This window comes from Bos indicus x Bos taurus, chromosome 2, assembly GCF_003369695.1.
Source record: "Bos indicus x Bos taurus breed Angus x Brahman F1 hybrid chromosome 2, Bos_hybrid_MaternalHap_v2.0, whole genome shotgun sequence".
Taxonomy (NCBI): domain Eukaryota; kingdom Metazoa; phylum Chordata; class Mammalia; order Artiodactyla; family Bovidae; genus Bos; species Bos indicus x Bos taurus.
This window is the reverse complement of record NC_040077.1, coordinates 73,362,327-73,378,894: the sequence shown is the minus strand read 5'-3', so window position 1 is coordinate 73,378,894 and position 16,568 is coordinate 73,362,327. Positions and strand designations below refer to the sequence as shown.

Sequence of the window (16,568 nt, the reverse complement as noted above, 5' to 3'; positions counted from 1 at the left end):
CACTTTTTCTGTATTGATTTCATCGACGCTTTGACCTTGAAGTCAGTAAGTACCTTGCCAGTAAGGGACTACCTTTTAAAAGTTCTTTTGATATTGGGCAATGCTCCTGGCCACCTAGAAACCTTAAGCTCAACACCAGCGGCATCAAAGTGGTCTGCTTGTATACAAATACAGCATCTCTAATTCAGCCTCTATATCAGGGTGACACAAGAACCTTTAAGGCTCATTACACCCAGTACTATATGGAAAGGATTGTCAGGACTATGGAAGAGAACCCCGATAGAGAGAACATCAAGATAGCCTGGAAGGATTATATCACTGAAGATGCCATCCTTGTTATAGAAAAAACCATAAAAGCCACCATGCTTTTTATTATTTTTTAAACAATAAATCTTTATTGTTTTGGGCTCCAAACTTTATTTTTGGGGGCTCCAAAATCACTGCAGATGGTGACTGCAGCCATGAAATTAAAAGACACTTGCTCCTTGGAAGAAAAGTTATGACCAACCTACACAGCATATTAAAAAGCAGAGACATTACTTTGCCAACAAAGGTCTATCTAATCAAAGCTATGGTTTTTCCAGTAGTCATGTATGGATGTAAGAGCTGAACTATAAAGAAAGCTGAGCACCGAAGAATTGATGCTTTCGAACTGTAGTGTTGGAGAAGACTCTTGAGAGTCCCTTGGACTGCAAGGAGATCCAACCGGTTAATCATAAAGGAAATCAATCCTGAATATTCATTGGAAGGACTGATGCTGAAGCTGAAACTCCAATACTTTAGCCACCTGATGCAAAGAATTGACTCATTTGAAAAGACTCTGATACTGGTAAAGATTGAAAGCAGAAGGAGAAGGGGACAACAGAGGATGAGATGGGTGGATGGCATCACCAATTCAATGGAAATGAGTCTGAGTGAACTCCAGGAGTTGGTGATGGACAGGGAGGCCTGGCGTGCTGCAGTCCACGGGGTCACAAAGAGTCTGACACGATTGAGCAACTGAACTGAACTGAAACAATAAATCACCTTTGGTTTCTAAATTTCGTCCTCCTCTTCTATAAAAGTGGCATGTGCGTGCATGCTCAGTCCCTTCAGTTGTGTCCTTTGCGACCCCATGGACTGTTGCGCACAGGCTCCTCAGTCCATGGGATTCTCCAGGCAAGAATACTGGAGTGGATTACCATGCCCTCCTCCAGGGGATCTTCCCCACGAAAGGATCAAACCTGCATCTCTTGTGTATCCTGCACTGCAGGCAGATTCTTTACTGCTGAACCACCAGGGAAGCCCTATAAAATTGGCACAGTATCTAGCTTTCAGATTTCTTGTGAAGATAAACAAACACAAGGCACCTAAGATAGCATCTAGTACACAACTGAAGACTGGTTCATGTTATCTTTTATAATAGGAGAAAATCAACTTTATTTTAAATTTATGAACAAATAAATGCATAGTAAATATATATGCTACCTGGCAATGGTTCCTATGGTCATCTATCCATGAATTCAATTAATGTCTCCTGAGAGCCAACTATACACCAGGCACTACTCTTGCCACATTCACCCAGACTGGTTGCTGGATAAATGTTCTGACACTCCTGGATGCTGAGAAGAGAATGTTTGAAGACAGGAAGGTTCAGATGAGCAGGTGCATTGCAACCACAGCTCTGGGGAAGGGAGAGAGAAATGTGAAAACACCCGACCAGGGAGATGGGACATTTTGAACATGCTTGCACCATCCTCAGGGGGATACTTGAATTAGAACCTAATCACAATTAACCTTGGAGACCTTGGAGACTTATTCTTCTACCCCTATATCTAATCCTTGACCCACAGAGCCACAGATGGCCAGACCCAATGTTATGAGGTGGGAGTCAGGCTGACATCTAGCTGAGAGCCACTGAACTCATTTGCTAGGGCTGCCATACCAAATACCACAGAGCAGGGGGTGCTTACACAACAGAAATTTATTCCTCACAGTTCTGGAGACTGGAAGTCCAAGGTCAAAGCGGTAGCAGGTTTGGTTTTTCTTGAGGCCTCTCTGCGTGGCTTGTAGAAAGCCATCTTCTTTCTCACTATGTCCTCATGTGGTCTTTCTTATGTGCATACACCCCAGTGTCTCTTCATGTGTCCAAATTTCCTCTTCTTATACAAACATCACTCAAGTTAGAGCCCACCCATAGGACTTCAGTTAACCACAGTTACATCTTTAAAGGCTCAATCTCCAAATATAGTCACATTCCGAGGTATTGCAGATTAGAATTTCAACATATAAATTTGGAGGGAACATAGTTCAGCCTATAACAGCCACCAAGAAAGCCTATCTTTCAATAGGGAGTTGTCTTGTGTAACAAGAAGTCTAGAAGTAGTTGTTCAAGACTGGTACTCAAAAATGTGATCAAGGACTCTGTTCCTCCTATCTTCCCACCCTCCTGCCCTAATTTAGTTTTCAGCCTCAAAGTCACACTTTCACTCCAAGCAGGAAGCTGCAGAAGCAGAGGGCCAAAGGTTATGCTAGTTACACCACGCCCCTTTTCAACACTTTCCTCCACTCCAACCTTCATGGCCAGGATGACATCACATGGTCGCCTCTAGCTGCAAGGGAGTCTTGGGAGATAAGCATGTTTCACTGGGCTTATGGTTTCTGTGATAACACCAGACTCTATTGGTAAAGGAGAAAGGAGAATGCTATTGGGTAAGAACAAGCAGTGCCTTCCACAAGTAAAGCAGTGAAGATGCTATTTTTCTAATGGTGGGCACTAGAAGTCCTTGAGGAGGAGTGTGCTGGGCTGCTGGCAAAATACTGAGATAATTATTTTGGGAGGAAGCCAACCCCACACTCTGGTGTCAGTTAACATCTAGCTATTAGAGGAAGGGGAAGCTGTGCCCTGTAATCAGGAGGAAGTACTTGGAGCTTCCAGAGGCCAACAGGGATGGAGGGATTCAACCAGAAATAGATTTGGGGGAGCAAGAAAGGAAAAGAAAAGTTAGTGAGATTGGAAAATCAGGGGGAAAGATGGGCAACTGAAAATTTAAAAAAGAAAAGCCTGGTAGTAGAAGGGCCAAGATGGGACTGAAATCAAGTAGGACCCTGTGGGGCTCCCAGGTACAAATCCTTTCTATGTCTCCTGTTTCTTACTCTTAGGAAATAGGTTTTATTCAGCCTCTTTGTCCTTCCCTGAGTTCCAAAGGGCAGACTCAAGCAGTTTCCAATCAGAGGAGGAAGGAGATGCTGAGACAAAGGAGTCTTGGGGCACCATCCTCGTTCCTCAAGGAATATACATAACAACCTATCTTTAGTTCTGCAAGAACTAAGGCCCCCACCAAGGTGAAGGATGGAATGATGATGATGACCCTCCTGATTTCAATCAACTAAAGCTTGGACTCTGTTGACGTTGGCCCCAGTTCTATGCTGAATTTTCTTCTGCTCAAGCCCCCTTCCTGAATATGCAAGTACCCTTAGCTTAAAACTGTTCGGGGAGAAACTGCTTTGAGGAAGACCCCAAGTGTTCTCCTTGCTTTCCACAAGTAATTAAGCCTTCCTTCTCCCAAGCTTTGGTTTGGTTGTGTCTATTGGCTCAACACTTACCAAGAGGCAAACCCAGTTTTCAGGTAACAAGTTTGGCAATTCTGGCAGGATCTCTCTCTCCTAACCCCCTGGGATAACAAAATACCCAGAGAGTAAGCAATGTCTGTAGACAGTGAAAAGTAAACCCCTCCTCCTCCCCCTCCTGAATCTTTGGCAAAGTCTACTTTGCTAACGAACATTTAGTTGGGGTGGGGGCACTCTGGAAAGGCATGGATTTTCAGGTCAGAATCAGTTGTGGCCGCACAGAGATTACTCACAGTTTCCTGCTTAAAGCAGGAAATTAAGAGTCTCTGGGAATCCACAGAAATGAGGGGCATATGTTGGGCTTTCCTAGACCTGGGGCTGATGAAGGACTGAACCAAGGGGTCTGAGGGCCCTAGCCATTGTCCAGGCCTCATAAGGGAAAGATAGTGGCTGGAAGAGACATGACTTCTTTCTGAGATCTTTCTTCCACTGACACCTGAGCTGGGTAAGAGGAAGCCAGCAGCTATAGAGAGATAGTCCCAAATCTCTCCTCTCCAAGTCACCTCGGTTTGTCCTGGGAGAGAATCTTTGAAGGGTCTGCTCTCAGTCAACTTCCCTGGAACAAAGTGGTTCTACTAATCTTCCCCCCAGTACACATGCCCCATCTCCCTCCTGTGCTCTATAGTTTATGTAGTATTGATATCATCTGGCACACTATCTTACATATGTATTTGTTTACTGTTTCAATTCAAATAGAAGCTGTGCAATGGCAGGATTTTGCTTGTTTCCTTCCTTCCCATATTCCTAGCTCTTTGCACACAGTAGCTGTTCAGTTAACATGTCACATGAATCAGTCATCAATTTTCTAGACAAGTCTAGAAGATTAGACAAGATTAGCTGAAATTAATGAAGTCAGCCCCAAAGGCATTAGCCTTTTAATTTATATATATCCAGAAGTTTAGAATAACTTAAATACTCAAATTAATTGTCTTTAAGTGAGGGGATCTCAGACAAATTGACAGACTGCTGTGGGAGATGTTTGAAAGCAGACAAAACTTCCTGCCCCACCTCCAGACACCCCATGAAATCAGCAACTTGCTCCCCAGAGGTAACTCCTATGGCAGAGATGCGTGGGCAGCTGAGTAGGTCCCAGGCCACTTCTCCTTCCAGGGATCATGTGCCCCCTCCACAGACCTGAGCCTACAGCCAGCCAGCCTCCACCTTGCAAGTTCTAAGACATCATTCTGGGGGAGTTTATGGCGTTATTAATATGGAAATATGCAGGGTGCTGCGGCCAGCAGCTCGCCCCTTTATTAATGGCAGTTATTCACAGCCCGGGAGTCAAAGGCGTTTCTGCTTGGGTACTCATTAAAACTGGCCCCATAAAGAATAGGAGAAGGGCAATAAATCAACCCTGGACGCAGCCACCTCATCTCCCTGGTGCTGGGGGGTTGTCGCCACCAGAAAGTGGGATGACAACCAAAGAAGTAATCTCAGATCCTGCTGACTGAGTAGTGAACTGGACAGGCCACTCCCTCAACCGCCACCTCGGTGCCACCCTGGCCCCCACTCCATTCCTGAGGAGGGAGGCCGGGACTGGGTCCTGTCACTTTGAGACTCTCCAGCAACTAAGGGGTGAAAAAAGACAGGAGAATCACACCACCTCAGAAACCCTGCCTGCCACCTACCCTGCTCTTCCCACAAGTCCTGTGAATCCCTGGAGTAAGAACCCCCTGGGTCATTAGGGTGACAGATGAATATTGACTCGGTACCCACTTCTGCAGGAAAGTGTGGACCAGTCCCTTGACTTGTCTCACAGATATGGAAATGAATAACATCTATGTGGGATTTGTGGTTTACAAAAATGTGTTGTCATTGTTTTTTAAGTTTTCCATCCTACTTCACACTCCATACATGTTGAGTCACAACTTTTTGTGTCATGATAATAATGTTTATCATTATTATTATTACTGTGACTACTATTAGGAGAAGAGATTCCATTACTTTGTAGAAGCTTCAAGCAAGACTACTTAAAGAATTTATCCAAGAAAGTATAAATGTTTCCAAATGATAGTCAGTCGTGACTTTCATTTATCAATGGCTGCAGAACAAATTGCCCCATTTTAAAAAAATTAATTTTATGGAAGTATAGTTGATTTACAATGTGTTAATTTCTGCTGTATAGCAAAGGGACTCAGTTATATATATATATATATATATATATATATACACACATACACACACACACACATATGTATACATAGGCATGCTCAGTTGCTTCAGTCCTGTCCAACTCTTTGCAACTCCATGGACTGTAGCCTGCCAGACTCATCTGCCCATGGGATTCTCCAGGCAAGAATACTGGAGTGGGTTGCCATGCCCTCCTCCAGGGGATCCTCCCAATCCAGGGGTTGAACCCAAGTCTCCAGCATCTCCTGCATTGCTGGCAGATTCTCTACTGCTGAGCTACCAGCAAAGCCCCCACCACCACCACACACACACACACATATATATTCTTTTTTAAATCTTCTTCCATTATGGTTTATCACAGGATGTTGAATACAGTTCCCTGTGCTCTACAGCAGGACCTTATTGGTTACCCATCCTGTGTGTAATAGTTTGCATCTGCTAACACCAAACTCCCACTCCATCCGTCCCCCACCCTTCCTTCCCCTCGGCAACCATAAGCCTGTTCTCTGTGTCTGTGAGTATGTTTCTGTTTGATAGATGAGTTCATTTGTGTCACATTTTAGATTTCACATGAAAGTGATAGATACGGTGTTTGTCTTTGTCTGTCTGACTTACTTAACTATGATCATCTGTTGGTCCATCCATGTTGCTGCAAATGGCGTTATTTCACTCTTTTCTGTGACTGCAAACTATCTCAGTTTGCTGACTTAAAACAATTTGTCATTTCTTGTGTTCTTGTGGGTTCCCTCAGCTCAGCTTCTTGACACAACAACTGGATCTTAAGACGACCCACACAAAAGATGCAAGGCCTCTGAAGGTCTCGGCCAAGGAGTCCCACTGTGTCCCACCTACCACATTCCATGGATCAAAGGCACGGGGCCACCCCAGATGCAAGGGAAAAGGAAGCAGACTTCCCCCTTGATGGGAGAGATGGCCATCTTGTTGCCGCCATCCTGGCTGTCCATCTGCCACAGCCCATACCCTTTGACAAAGGAGACCCACTTTCTCCCTGCGCCACTGTGTGCTCATCACCTCGCCTATGCCAGTCTCCACTTTCTTGCTGGTAAAGTGGAGATACTGGGGTCTGACTGACCTAAAGGGAACTGGGTTAGAGTGTAGCCTTTTAAAATTCCCTTCCAAAGGTGAGAGTCTGTCTCCCACTGCCTCACAAATGCTTTCAATCAAAAATGCTTTGGGGGGAATTCCCTGGTGGTCCAGTGGCTAGGACTCAGCACTTTCACTGCCAGGGCCCAGGTTCAACCCCTGGTCAGGGAACTAAGGTCCTGCGAGCTGCATGATGCAGCCAAAAAAAAAAAATTGTAGATGAACATCTATCTCCCCTCCACCAGCAAGTCATAAATTTTAAACTATGTTTAGTGATCTTTTACTTCTGCAATGAGGTCAGAACCAAGAGACTTGGCTGAATTTGTTCCTAACACTTTTTTTGACCCATCTTTTTCTACCAGATGGAAAGGAAAATAAGGGTCAAGAGTCAAATATGAGGCTCTTTCTCAGTATATCCCTAGGAAAGCACAAGACTGACAAGTGAAAGGGGAATTACATCATATCTGAGGAAAAGAGATATGAGCACTAGGTTATTGAACCCAAATGGACACGAGTTACAGGAGAGGGGTGGGGGGAATGAGTGACCCACACAGATGATAAGAAGGTCATCCCTTGTAAAGGGTCCTTTATTGGCCCATGTGTGCAACAAAAACAAAAAATCTTAGTTTTCAAAAAAAGGAAAAATTTTAAAGTGTTTTAAACACAAATTCTTTTATACAAACTCCAAATATTGTTAAATAAACTTATTCATGTAGCCAACCAAAAGCTCCCTGAAAATTCCAAAATTTACTCACGTAAATCACTTGTCTCATGCACCTCCGTGCCACTGCTTGTTGTTTTTTCTTTTATCTTCACATAAAATGTCATCAAAGCACCAAATAAATTTGATTTGTAGGTACAGCGTGTCTCATACCCATAACCCTTAGCTGTCTGTGTGCCGGCATCTCGTCCTGGGCTCTGAATATATCTCCACAATACCTGGAAGAGCTCATTAGCGCAGGATCCCATGAACTCAACAGAAGAATGAGTTACGAGCAGTTGAACCTTCACCATCACACGGAACCGCGTTCTGAGCATCAGCATATACAAACTAACTACATGGCAGGACCTTAGAATTAATTTTCAGGCTTTTCACCTGAGGAACCAGTGCAAACACAAAACTGAGCATCTCCTCCTGCCCTTTTACCAAGTCTTCGACACAAGGAAGCAGCTTCCTTTTGATCCGGACCCATATTGTTTCTGGCTGGAAATTCACAGAAAATCTCTGCAAAGGTTGTAACATAAAATATCAATTACATACCAAATATTCTATTTGTAATCATGTTAAGGGTTGTCTCCGCCAGTATCTTCCTTCTGTCAGTTGTTATGTGGCCCTGAGAAAGCTCTTCTGGAGCTTCTTCACCGCTTCGTGTTTGGTCCACATTCAATTCACTTGAGGGCATCTTGGAATAAGTTTCTGGGCCCTCAGGGACCACACAGCCGCTGGCCCGTGGGCAACACAAGTGCTAAACTCCGAAGCACGAGCAGCGCTAGAGCTGGCTGAGGCTCTGTGGTCGCTAGTCCCTTGGCTCTTGTTGTGTGAACGAGCAAATAAGACCCAGAGAAGTCATGTATTCTATTTACATGAGTTGCAAAGAATAAAACTGAATCTCCTATAAAGAAGTGGGGAGGGGGGTATAATGGAATACTACTCTACCATAAGAAAGAGTGAAATAATGCCATCTGCAGCAACATAGATAGACTTAAAGATTATTATACTCAGTGAGAAAGACAAACACCATATGATATCACCACTTATACGTGGAATCTAAAATATAACATAAATGAACATACCTGCCAAACAGAAAGAGACTCACAGACATAGAGAACAGATGTCTGGTTGCCAAGGCAGAGAAGAGATGGATTAAGAGTTTGGGGTTAGCAGATGTAAACTATTATACAGAGAATGGATAAAAACAAGGTCCTACTGGATAACACAGGGAACTATATTCAATATCTTGTGATAAACCTTAATGGAAAAGAATAAGAAAATGGAAATTTATATTTAACTGAATCACCTTTCCATACAGCAGAAAATAACACAATATTATAAATCAATAAAATAAACTTTTTAAGTACCAAAACATTTAAAAAAAGAAAACATCATGAACCTCCTGAATCCTCAGCAACTCAAATGGGACAGACTTTGGGTATTAGACTCACCACAGAGACTCTGCCAGGAGTGGGGATCTCTTGATTCTGTTGTCCCCTCTCAGGCCCAGGCCTCCCTCTGTCCCCACCTTCTAAGTGTCCTTTTGCAGCCCTCCCTGGACATGGCTGACATATGTCTTGTGTAAGTGTCCACAGGCAGGGCCAGCTTCCTGAGGGTGTGACCTGAGTGTAGAAGGGCCCATGCTGGATTACTTTAAGATTTTTTTTTTTTTATGTAGACCATCTTAAAAGTCTTTATTGAATTTGTTACAATATTGCTTCTGTTTTATGTTTTGGTTTTTTGGCCACAAGGCGTATGGGATCCTAGCTCCCTAATGAGGGATCGAACCCACAACCCCTGCATTGGAAGGCAAAGACTTAATCACTGGACCACCAGGGAAGTCCCTTCGCCTCCAGCCTCCATACTTGGTTTAATATTCTAACACCATCATCTTGAAAGTCTTAGTCATTTTGGATCCTGGAAACCCATTTTCATTTTGCTCTGGGCCCTGTAAATTATATAGCCAGTCCTATCCACAGTTCATACAATAAAATAGTCACCTTCAACTAGATAGCAAAGAATACAAAGCTTAAAACTCTCCCTCACATCTTGAGCGGGCAGAACACAGACTTATTCCAGAGCAACAGGGACCTCCCCCACAGCTGTCTCCCAACGGGGACAGAGCAAAGAGATCAGTAAGAATCACTGCTCAAAAGTGAGTCAGATATATGTCAGGAAAGCTGGGGAATCAGTGCCCTAAATCAATGGGGATCAAGACTATTTTTATGGAGATGTAGCAGATTATATCATAAAAAAATCCCAGGTGGTCAAAAACTACAAACTTCCAGTTGTAAGATAAATCCTAGGGATGTAATGTAAAGCCTGGTGATGATAGTTAACAATACTCTATTGTATATTTGAAAGTTGCCAAGAGAGTTGATCTTAAAAGTTCTCATCACAAGAAAAAAACAAATGTAACTATGTGTGGTGATAGGTATTAACTGAACTTATTATAATAATCATTTTGGAATATATACACTTATTAGATCATTATGTTGTATGCTCAAAAGTAATACAATGTTATATGTCAATTATATCTCAATTTTTTTAAATCTCAAAATTAAAAAAAAAAATCATTGCTGAGAAGCCCCTATCCCTGTGCTGGGAACTCAGGGAAACGACCCTCGTTCCTGACACCCAACCACCTATCTGCAGCTGATGCAACCTTGAGCTAATTAACTAACCTCTTCTCTTCAATTATAAAAGCAATAAATGCACATTACAGAAAAAGTGCAGAAAAACAAAAGGAAAGAGCACCTCTAACCTTATTATCTAAGTACCAGCGTTGTTAACACATTTGCCAGTCTTCTTTCTCTAAGTTTCACTCTTTCAGATATGTAAGAATGGCCCACCTTCTTCCCCTTCCCCCCAAAAAGAATTTGGGTAACCTTGGGAAGTTTCTACTGCTGGTTGCCTAGAAAGCAGATTGAAAGGGTGGAGAAATAGTAGATGACCTCAAGGGTGGTGAGAGAAGCTGGGTGTTGTCCAGACACCAAGGCTCTTGGGAGGGCTGCTCTCTCTGGATCGAGAGGGGGCCCCAGAGAAGGACCTAGACAGGCCACCCAGCCTGTGACAGATGGTCTCCACCCTAAGTGCATCCTGCTCACTGGTTGCTACCCCAACTCAGATGACCAGGAAGTGGAATGAAAACAGGGAAGGAGAAATCTTCTATTGTAGGAGAGATTGTCAGAGGTAAGCAAACACGGGCTGGCAGGTCAATCTTCAAACCACAGCCCTCCTAGATGAATAGAAGAAATGGCCGTTTCTGAGGCCAGCATCTTTCCAGGACCAGAGGTGGGGCCTTCCATGAGGCTGGTGGGGGATGAGTTGGGAGATAGGAGGAAGGCACTGCAGGTCAGTCTCCAACTGACCCTGCGGGCTGATGGCATCTGGGAAATACCTGCAATATTAAGAGTGGATCAGAGTGTATGTAATGGTCTATGCTGTTTCTTCATGAAGCCTTATATCATAAATGATTTTCCACCTCATTATTAATCCTCATAAACTTTATAATTTTCCATTCCATGGATATACCACAATCAATTTGACAATGCAATGAACATCTTAGGAATTAAAGATTTTCCACATTTAGAATTATTTCCTTAGGCTATAATCCCAGGAGAAAAAATTAGATGAAAAGTATTGTACTTTTTTAAGTCACTCAATATACCAATTTCCAAATGACCCCAATTTGCAATTCACAGTTTTGGCTGAAAACTCTGTACAAAGGAGAAAATATGAATATAAGATGTCTGCCCTCTCTTGGCTACGCAGCGTCCAAAGCTGCTTGCCACCCAGGCTGTTGGCACATGGTCATCTTGGCTACAATTTTTGCACCCACATTCCTTTGTTTGTGTTAATTTTTCAAGCCTAGTTCTTTCCTGAGCCCAAGCTTGACTTGTCAGTCAATTCTGCGTGTTACTCGGTGGTCTTCCAAGGAATAACCTTTTCTGCTCAGGTTAGCAGGTGTCTAGTCCTGATGCTTCCAAGCAAGCGCCCTGACTAATAAACCACCTCGAGCAGACCTGTGCTGGTGCCCACACTGTGAGCCCTCGAGACAAAACAGACTTGCTCAGGGAGACAAATACAACCCCAGGGTAGTTGTGAGAAGGTAGATGGAGACCAGTAGACGTGTCCCGTCACCTCCTCCCACCTCTACTCCTCTGAGAGGGAATCCAGGATGATTACTGCTCCACTGGTGGCCAGGAGTTTGTCTTGCTGAGTGGCCCCCCACCAGCAGGGACCTCAAGGAGGCTGGGGAAGTGGGGAAAGAAAATAGAGAAGAGACCTGGCCAAAGACAGAGTCCAGCAGAGAGGATGCAGGAGAGAGATGCTGAATCTGGAAATCAATTACATCACGCTGAGTGGAGTGTCATGTAACCCCCAAACCGTTCTCCCCTTAAAGTCCTCTCTAAAACTCTAAGAAGTTTCTACCTCTCAGGGTCTTCTCTGCAACTAGCACCTTGAAACTGAGCCTTTATTGTTATTTATGCAGAGACAAGTCATCATCCAGCTCCTCTGCCTCCCAGACCTGGCCTTGTGGCCTCCACACTCCCAGGATATAAAACCACATTCAGTCATCTTTTCAAGTAAGAAGCCCACCTGTTCCTCAGGGGCCACAGTGCCCCCTTCATAAAGGCTGAAACAGCTGAGGAACTGCTCCTGCAGATCCAGAACATGGGGAAGTAGGGACTGGCATCATCTCTGTAACTAACAGGGAGACAGGAAGGGCAGGTCCTGCTGGCCTGTGGCTCTCCACTGCTGGCCCACACAGTGCCATGTGTTACCCCCGCAGGGTTAGCTTGATTTCTTTGAATTAGCTGCCAATTTTTTGTAAGTTCTCTCTCTCTCTTTTTTAATTAAAATATAGTTGATTTGTTGCTGTTGTTTAGTCTCTAAATCATGTCCAACTCTTTTGAGACCCCACGGACTGCAGCCTACCAGCCTATTCTGTCCATCAGATTTCCCAGGCAAGAATATTGGAGTGTGTTGCCATTTCTTTCTCCAGGGAGTCTTCCCAACCCTGGTGGCTCAACAGTAAGAATCTGCCTGCCCAGCAGGAAATGTGGGTTCAATCCCTGGTCAGGGAAGGATCAATATGTGTATACTATATACATTATATATTTTTTTAATTTTTTAGACTTTATTTTGTATTGTGTCATAGCTGTTAATATTGTGATAGTTTCAGGTGAACAGAGAAGGAACTCAAGCATGCATATACATATATCCATTCTCCCCCAGACTCCCCTACCAACCAGGCTGCTACATAATATTGAGCAGAGTTCCATATTCATACACTAGGACCTTGTTGGTTATCCATTTTAAATACAGCAGTGTATACATGTCCATTCCAAACTCCCTAACATCCTTTCCCCCATTCTTCCTCCTACCCTGCAACAGTAAGATTGTTCTTTAAGTCTGTGAGTCTCTTTCTGTTTTGTAAATAATTTTACTTGTATCATTTCTTTTTAAATCCTGCATATCAGAGATGTCATATATTTTTCCTTCTCTGACTTACTTCACTCAGTGTGACATTCTCTAGGTCCATCCATGTTGCCACAAATGGCATTATTTAATTCTTTTTAATGGCTGAGTAATATTCCATTGTATATATGTACCACATTTTCTTTATCCATTCCTCTGTCGATGGATATTTAGGTTGCTTCCATGTCTTGGCTATTGTAAACAGTGCTTCAATGAATACTGGGGTGCATATATTCTCTCAGATAATGTTTTTCTCCAGATATATGCATAGCAGTGGGATTGCAGGATCTTGTGGTAGTTCTATTTTTAGTTTTTTAAGGAACCTCCATACTGTTCTCCATAGTTTAGTTCAGTTCAGTTCTGTCACTCAGTCGTGTCCGACTCTTTGTGACCCCATGAAGTGCAGCACGCCAGGCCTCCCTGTCCATCACCAACTCCAGGAGTTCACTCAGACTCACGTCCATCGGTGAGTCGGTGATGCCATCCAGTCATCTCATCTTCTGTCGTCCCCTTCTCCTCCTGCCCCCAATCCCTCCCATCATCAGAGTCTTTTCCAGTGAGTCAACTCTTCGCATGAGGTGGCCAAAGTACTAGAGTTTCAGTAGGAGCTACACCAATTTACATTCCCACCAACAGTGTAGGAAGGTTCCCTTCTCTCCACATTCTTTCCAGCATTTATTGTTTGTGAATTTTTTGATGATAGTCATTCTGGCTAATGAGAGGTGGTATTTCATTGTAGTTTTTATTTCTTTATACATTTATATATATATGTGTATATATATATACACACACACATATTCTTTTTCATATTTTTTTCAAAGGATATTGAGTACGGTTTCCTGTGTTGTACAGTTAAGACCTTATTGTTTATTCATTCTATATATAAGAGTTTGCATCTGCTAATCCCAAACTCCCAATCTTTCCCTCCACCACCCCACCCTCCCCTTGTAATCGCCAATATTTAAATTTTGGCTGCTGCTCTCAAGAATCAGGAGACCTGGAAGCTCTGGGCCCACATGTCTGCAGCAGCATAGGCCACCCAGAGACAGAGTGTGTGCACTGTAGCAGCCCGCAGACCTGTTCTCTCCTGTCTTTTCCACAACAGAGGGCCTGGGCCATCCCCAACTAACCTGCATGGGGCTGGGGTTAAATGGAAGGCAGACCCAGTGGAGGCACTACGCAAGGGCAGCCTCTTTCTGTTCTCACCTCCGTGATCCACTTTTTTCACTTACCCGTCATCACAAAAGCAGTTAGCAACAAAGGAAAAGCAACAGAACAGCAATCAGCTATCTTCTGATGGGAAATCTAACCATGACCAGAGGCTGAAGCACTGGGAAGCCAAACCTTGTTCGAACATCCTCTTACCTAACAGCGGCAAAGAGAGGTTCCCATAGCAACTGGAGCTCTGGCCTCAGTGGTGAGTTTTCTCTGCCTGATGCTAACTACTGTGTTCAGAAAGCAGGAAAAAAGACAAAGACAGTTGAGCAAAGGCCCACAAGCAGAAAAACTGCTTTTTCATGAGCTCTCTTCTGTAGTCAACTTCCCACTGATCAGAGTGGCCAGCTGCTTCTGAATCACGACCTCTAAATCTGGGAGTACGGAGGGCTCTCTGACCCCCAAACACGGGTCACTTTCTCTTCCTCCCTCGTGTTTTGCAACAGCCCTCCCTACACTGTCTTGTGTAGCCCCCACACTGTAAGCAATCACTCAGTCGATGAGCACTTAATTGAGCATCTACTATGTGAACAGAACAAATGTGGTCCCTTTTGCAGGCAAATCACAACAGCTGTGATGGCCACTCTGAGGGGAAAATGCTGGTGGCTATGAGTGAGCCTCATTCACAATGAAAGAGGCTGAAGTTCTCTGTGAGGAAGGACCATTTACCCTGAGACCAGAGGATGAACAGGAGGAAGCTGGGCTGTGAGCTTTCCCAAAAGCAGAGCAAGTAGAAAGGCACCAAGGTGCACAAAACGTAGGCTGCTGGGGGGAAGCTCAGTAAACGAGGGGGGACAGTGGCCAAGCTGAAGCTGGGGACAGAGTGGTAGGGCTGGCCTGCATGGGGCCTTAGAGCCTCAGCAATTATTTTATGTTAAGTGCAATGGAAATGCAATTCAGGATTTCTAACAGTTGCAGTATGAAGAAAGATTAGAAAAGAGATCATGACAGGGTGATTTAAGTAGTGTCAGGCAAGGTGGAGGAAAGGAAGTGATTTGAGATAATTTTTTATGTAGACTTGACAAGCCTCTGTGATAGGGACAGGAGGCCAGGGAAGAGTATTCAAGCTCACTCCTAGAAATTAATTTTTCTAAGGTGTAAAATGGCTCTTAAATATATGAAAAGATGCTCAACCAGGCTCACAATAAAGGAAATACAAATTAAAACCACAAGGAGATTCTTTCCATGTCTGGGCAATTGTAAATAATGCCTCTATGAACATAGGGGTGCATGTGTCCTTTTGAATTAGAATTTGTCCAGGTATATTCCCAGAAGTGAAATTGTTGGGTCATATGGGAATTCTAGTTTTAGTGTTTTGAGGAAACTCCATACTGTTTTCTATAGCAGCTGCACCAATTTACATTCCCACCAATAGTGTACAAAGGTTCCCTTTTCTCCACATCCTTGCCAACATTTATTATTTGTAGACTTATTGAACCTAAGGGCCCATCAACAGATGAATGGATAAAGAGGATGTGGTACATATATACAATAGAACACTCATGTCCATCGAGTCAGTGATGCAGAGGGAGGAAAGATCAAAGCACATAAGAGATAAATAGTATGCTATATTTTGCAGAAGACTAAGTGGAAGATTCATTTGTTTGCATCTGCTTATATTTTCAAAAAGAAACATGGAAGCACAAGCAAGCAAAGAAAAATAAATGTACTGGACATCAACCAAACGACAAATATTGTATACCAATGCACGTATGTAGAATCTGAAAAAACTGGTATAGAGAATCTTATTTACAAAGCAGAAACAGACACAGACATAGAGAACAAACCTATGGATACCAAAGAGAAAAGGGGTGGGATGGGAGGAGTTGGGAGATTGGGACTGACACATATACATTATTGATACTACATATAAAATAGATAACTAATGAGAAACTACTTATAGCACAGGGAACACCACTCTGTGATGACCTAAATGGGAAGGAAATCCTAAAAAAACAAGATATATATATGTATACATATAGCTGGTTCATTTTGCCTACAGCAGAAACTAATACCACACTGTAAAGCAACTATACTCCAACTAAAAATTTTTTTTAAACACAGCACCAGGGAAGTGAAAAGACAGACAACAGAATGGAAGATAATCATTAGCAAATCATGTATCGGATAAGAGACTTGTATCTAAAATATATGTGTTTAGTCGTTTGTCACGTCTGACTCTTTGCAACCCCATGAACTGTAGCCCGACAGGCTCCTCGGTCCATGGAATTCTCCAGGCAAGAATACTGGAGTGGGTTGTCATTTCCTTTTCCAGGGGATCTTCCCAACCCAGGGATCAAAACTGCGTCTCCCA

At 43.4% G+C, this 16,568-nt stretch overlaps 1 non-coding gene across 1 annotated transcript; it reads left to right on the top strand.

The window, feature by feature from the left end:
- The first annotated feature begins 6,942 nt into the window (after positions 1-6,942).
- On the top strand, positions 6,943-7,014 carry TRNAE-UUC. The gene has a single exon. It is a non-coding gene; the product is annotated as a tRNA-Glu (tRNA).
- The last annotated feature ends 9,554 nt before the right edge of the window (positions 7,015-16,568 follow it).